A 6,516-nucleotide genomic window follows, 5' to 3' on the forward strand; every position below is an offset into this window, starting at 1 on the left:
TTTATATCTGCTGATCAGGATGATTGGGTCTCATTTTTGCCCTTAGCCGAATTCGCACTGAACAATAGAGCTAGTTCTGCCACTTTGATGTCACCCTTTTTCTGTAATTTTGGGTTTCATCCTCGATTCTCTTCAGGGCAAGTGGAATATTCATCCTGCCCAGGTGTGGACACTGTGGTTAAGAGAATGCAGCAGATATGGGACCAAGTGGTGGATAAGTTGTCACTCTCTCAGGAAAAGGCCCACGATTTTCCAACCAGCATAGGACCATTGGTCCCCGGTTTAAAGTGGGTGATATCGTCTAAGAATATTCCTATGAAGGTTGCATCTTCTAAATTTAAGCCAAGATTTATTGTTCCTTATAAGATTTTGTAAATTCTTAATCCTGTTTCGTTTCGATTGGCTCTTCCAGTTACGTTCAAGATCCATAACGTATTTCACAAAACTCTGTTGAAGAGGTTTGTTGAGCCAGTGGCTCCTATGGCAGCACCTCCTGACCCTGTGTTGGTCGAAGGCAATGTGGAATATGAGGTAGAGAAAATATTGGATTCTCGTTTGGTTAGACGGAGACTCCAGTATTTGGTCAAATGGAAGGGTTATGGTCAGGAGGATAATTCTTGGGTCTCTGCCTCCGATATTCATGCCAATAGATTGGTTCGTGCTTTTCACCGGGCCCATCCTGATCGGCCTGGTGGCATGGATGAGGGTTCGGTGACCCCTCCTCAAGGGGGGGTACTGTTGTGAGTTCATTCTCTGGTTCACCAGTTGTGAGTTCCCCTTCTGGTCTCCCTCTGGTGGTGACGGGAGGTGGTGAGGCTGGTTTGATCAGTGGAGATCTGCCACCTGAGAATGAGGATGACGATTGGATCTCAGGATTCTCAGATTGGATTTAAGACAGCCGACACCCTATTCAGTTGCTGGTGATTCCTTCTGGCTTGTCTGCTCTTGGTTTTCAACTCTATTCCAGTCATCTAAAGCTAAGTTTTTCTGCTAATGTTCACACTTGATTTTGTTGGTCTATTCAGTTTTTGTGTGGTCTGCCAGCCCCGGCTGGGGGATGAGCAGAATTTCCACTCTTATTTATCAGTATTTTGCCAATTGGCTTTTTGTCCCTTACTAGTTCGGTCTCTTTTTGCTCTGTCTCAGAATATTTCAGAGTGCTGATATAGTGGGAGAAGTCTAGTGACTTCAGGGTTAATTTTGCTATCAGAAGTTTTTGACATTATTTTTGTAGGGTTTTTTGCAGGTTGCAGGCAGTGTTTTCCCTTTCCTTTCCTGTCTAGTTAGTTTGGGCCCCATCATTTGCTCAGCCTATTTTCCTGCCTGTGTTTGTTCCTTCATCTTGTTTCACCGTCAATACATGTGTGGGGGCTATCTATTCCTTTGGGGTCTGCTCTGGGGCAGTTAGTTTTCCCTTTTCTTGCTTTAGGCTTATGTAGTCCTCTGGCCATGACGAGGCGTCTAGGTTCATCGTAGGCACGCTCCACGGCTACTGCTAGTTGTGTGGTAAGATCAGGGATCTGCAATCTGCATAGTTACCAACCACTCTGGTTTTCTGTGGCTTAGCTTGTTTTGCTTTTTTCTCCTCTGTGACCCATTCATAACACTTACCCCTCAAACGGGGGGTCAGGTACCTTGCCCACTGATCCAGGGCCAGATGGTGTTGGAGGCAGGTTCTCTCAAAGGTGGGCAGAGAGGAATCCAGGTCTCCATCCTTTTCAAGCAGGGGGAAGTACTCCGCCCAGACCTTGGAAGCCTTGGTCCCCGGTGGGGCTGGAGCATCCAGCGGGAGCCAGTGCTGAGCCATCTCCAGTCGGTGCCGGCGCTCTGCAGCTTCACGGCATTCTGCAACCTGCCGCACCCATTCGGCATTCTCACGCTCTGCCGCCGCTTGCTCACGCTCCACTGCATTCTCTGCCGCCACCAGGAGTCTGTCATGGGCTGCGTCATTACCAGCCTCGAGCTGTGCCATAGCCGCTTGGAAAAGGGCCTCCGATCTGGACAGGCTGTGGTGGGCAGGTGGTAGACAGTCCACTGCGGGACTGAGCAAGGGGGTCTGGCTCCTTGGGGAGCCCTGGCTGAGCTCCCCCTCACCTTCAATGGAATTGTCCTCCACCACCTCCTCATAGACCATAGCATTGGCCTCCCCTTTGCCTTACTCCTGGTGCCTTCCGCCATCTTGGGAACCTCTGGTTACTGACACAGCTGCACCCTGACCTCGCACACAACTTATTATATTTGCACTCTGACCATCTAGTGCTGGGCTGACCTTAAGACCTCAGCAGTGAAAGTTACCGCTGGTAGTCACTAGTGTCTGGGAGTAGGGGTCCCACACACACTATTACTCTGATCCCACTGCTGCCACCAATGTGGAGGAAGCAGGACCCGTTCCTCCCACGTCACCAATGTGACGTAACTACACAGGCACAGCTCTCCGGCGCCCCCTTTATCTCTCAGGTCAGTAAGGGAACTGCACGTAGAGCAAATGGCCGCCGGGGAGGTTGTCCTGATACCCGCTGGCTATTCTAAGATTTGTAATCAGAGTAAAAGCATCAGCCCAAGATTAATTTTATGGTTTAATTGCCTTAAGGGCGCACTAGATAATTGCAGAAATATATAGTAAGCTGTACAATGGAATTACAGTGGATTTGCAGTCAGAGTAAAATATAGCAATAAGGGTACAAGACTTAGAGATATTAAGCTGGAGGTCAATTTACCAGATTGTAGGTTGCATGTGGGTGCCGGGAGCTCTGCAGTCCACAGGTACAAGAGTCTTAGTTGCCGGACAGACCCCAAAGTGTGGGCCGCTGCTCCCCTTGGCAGATCTGTCCCCAGTTCCTTCTTAGATCATCATTGTCTGGTTCTTCTGTGTGAGGTTCACTCTCTGCCATGGGCCCCTGTGTCAGAGGGTGGGCTAATTATCTCCACCCTTTAGTTCCCTGCAGAACTTATTCCCAATATCTAAGAAAGGGGGTAACTTTCAACAGCATGATCGGATCAATACATGAGAGGTACCAGTGAATGCGGTTTGTTTTGCCTGTCGTGTGGAGAGCAAACATGGCCCCATTGGGTCACTGTGGAGGGCCAGTCTATGTATCTCAAGCCCCAGAATCCTCACCAACTCAGGAGTCACACTGCCAGATGCACGATTTCCTCAGGGTCACTCGGATATTTTTCATAAGTCCATAACTCGAAAGATGTGCTCATAATCCATGATCCTAGGATGGAGTCGGGGCGGCTGGGAGAGACAATGGATGTGTATGTCTGTGTCTAGCTGACAGGTATATTCTAATTGAAGCCCCCAGGAGCCTCCCTGCCCCATCCTGCTCAGCTTTGAAGTTCTGTTTTGGGCCTTATCTCATTAACATACTAAAAGACCTTGCTATTCAACATTGGAGCACTAAATCCTGTTTTGTTCAATATGCTTACAGGCCCTGGGGGGGTAGGAGCAGTTAACTCCTTCATCACAATTACTATATAGTGTCAGATCGCTGATCTGACACTTTGCAAAGCACTGTGTCAGATCAGCGAGCTGACAGGCAGTGCAGGTGGCTTCTCAATGCCTGCTCTCAGCAGGCACAGAGAAAGACACCTCCCTGCAGGACCCGGAAGACCACCGTGGTCATCTTGGATCCGGGGACCTACAGGGAGGTGGCCCTCGGAATAATGCGAGCACATCGCGCTGTTCTGAGGGTCTCAGGGAAGCACGCAGGGAGCCCCCTCCCTGCGCGATTCTTCCTTTTGCCCCGGAACACTGCGATCATGTTAATGTGCTGGGAGCTGTCCGTTACTGCTCCTGGCACATAGTGCCAGGTGTCAGCTGTGATAATGAGCTGACACCTGGCCACGATCCGTTGCACTCCCCATTGTGAGCGCAGCTGATCGCGTATGATGCACTGTACCGTCCATGGGCATTAAGGCCCAGGGCACATGGACGGTATACTGTAGTACGTCATGTGTCAGAAAGGGGTTAATAGTGCTCTTTCCATTCCAAACCCTGCCGTGTGCCCAAGCAGTGGTTTTCCCCCACATATAGAGTATCTACACACTTAGGATAAATTATGCAACATCTATTGTGGTCCATTTTCTCCTTTTACCCTTGTGAAAATAAAAAAAAATTGAGGCTGAAAGATCATTTTTGTGACTAAATAGTTAAATATTCATTTTTTTCCTTCCACATTGCTTCAGCTCCTGTGAAGCACCTGAAGAGCTAAAGAATGGTATCACTTTTGGGCATTTTCTTTTAAATAGACCCTTCAAAGTGACTTCAAATGTGATGTGGTCCCTAAAAAAATGGTTTTGTAAATTTTGTTGAAAAAATGAAAAATTGCTGGTCAACTTTCAACCCTTATACAGTAACTTCCTAACAGAAAAAAATTGGGTTCCAAAATTGTGCTGATGTAAAGTAGACATGTGAGAAATGTTATTTATTAACTATTTTGTGTGACATATCTGTCTGATTTAAGGAAAATTGTAAGGAAAAAGGAAAAGGGAAAAATCAGCTCTCCACTCTCAGTAGGAATCCAACAATGTAATATTCACAAAACGCCGGTTCTATCAGAAATGCAGCAATTGGACACGCACGGAGAAGCCTTGATCAGAGAGGTTGTCCACAATGAAAAAGGAAAAAAGGATAAAAGTGATCTCCAGTGTGAAGACTTGGATTAAAATTCCAATTTATTTATAATGTATTAAAAATCAGAGTTCATAGTGATACAACATATGGATGGGGTCCCTGGTACAATCAGCAACCAGCATCCATATGATGTATCACTATGAACTCTGATTTTTAATGCATTATAAATAAATTTTAATCCAAGTCTTCACACTGGAGATTAATTTTTTCCTTTTTTCCTTTTTCGTTGTCTGATTTAAGAGCATAAAACTTCAAAGCTCAAAAATTGCTACATTTTCTAAATTTTTTCCAAATTTCCAATCTTTTTGCAAATAAACGCATGTCATGTCAAATAAATTTTACCACTGTCATAAAGTACAATATGTCGTGAGAAAACATTCTCAGAGTCACCGGGATCAATGGAAGCGTTCTAGAGTTATTACATAATAAAGTGACAGTGGTCAGAATTGAAAAAAATGGCATGGTCAGGAAGGTGAAAACAGGCTTCAGGGTAAAGGGGTTAATAACATAATTGCAGCAGAATGGGCAGAGATCACTGACAAGTTGTTCTTAGGTCTTCACTTTAGGGATGCCTTCTGTGACATCTCGCCATCATCTATTGATGATTAACAGTTATTTTCAGCTACAATGTCCTGTGAGAGGCGGGAGAAGGGTGAGGAGGTGGAGGAGGAAGGGGGAGCTGATACAAGTATGCTTCAAGTAGTGAAGTGAGTCTCACATCAGCTTGGGCTCAGGAGCAGTGAACAGAGGAACAGAAAAGCTCATTGCCTTCAAAACATAATGGGCAGTGATGTAGAAGACATGGGCATGTACGAGAAGGGGGGTTCTAAGAAGTATTGCATCAGCGGAAAGCATGCAGCTCTTATTGTAGCGGCAGTGGTGGTGGTTGGATTGGCTGTGGGTCTGGGAGTAGGACTTACTTATCCAGAGCCATGTAAAAGCACCAATGGAGAGGTCACCAAACCACCTACACTCAGCTCCAAGACCACCACACTTTTGCCAAATCCGACTGCTACTTCTACTGTTACACCGCAACCAGACTCCGGAGGCTGCCCAGTTGAAAATAATGACAGTGGGGACTGGAGTCAGTTTAGACTCCCAAATGACATTTATCCCTTGCACTATGACCTGGATCTTCAACCTGAGATGGATAAAGATACATACAACGGTACTGTGACCATCTGGCTGAAAGTGACTCGGTCAGGTAGCAAGCATCTGTGGCTGCACATCAGGGAGACCAAGATCATTGGGCAACCCAAGCTGAGAGATCGAGTTAACCAAGAAATCCCCATCGTTCATTGTTTTGAATATCAACTGCATGAGTACGTTGTTTTCGAAGCCAACCAAGTTCTACAACCTAATGCTAATAATGATGTACTGGATGATACCTATCGTCTGACACTGCAATTTGCAGGACAGTTGAGTGGATCATTAGTGGGCTTCTACAGGACTACCTACCAAGAAAATGGAGTGACCAAGTAATGTATTTATGACTTTTTTATTATATACATATATATAAATATATGTTCTATTCTCTACAGTAGGTGCATATAATCTATACTTACTGTATATTGCGCCAACGTATATCGCAGCACTAGGATTCATAGAGTAGATGTACAAAGAAAATCTTAACAACTAAACAACAATCAATTCTTCTTGCTTGTTGCAGCATCAGATAAATTGGTATTTGGCATGATATATTGCACACTGTGCAATCATGATGACCCTGATATAATCCAACAAATACATTTTCAGGAGGAGTTATTTGTGCTTATTGATTAAGAACTTGTCAGCTTCCAAACCCCTCCTATACCACCACCATAACTTTATAAAAAGCCAAATCCTAGATCATGTGATGGTCCTTTATGTGCCATATACTT

The sequence above is a fragment of the Dendrobates tinctorius genome, unplaced genomic scaffold (assembly GCF_039654945.1).
Source record: "Dendrobates tinctorius isolate UK_male_01 unplaced genomic scaffold, ASM3965494v1 ptg000030l, whole genome shotgun sequence".
Lineage (NCBI taxonomy): Eukaryota > Metazoa > Chordata > Amphibia > Anura > Dendrobatidae > Dendrobates > Dendrobates tinctorius.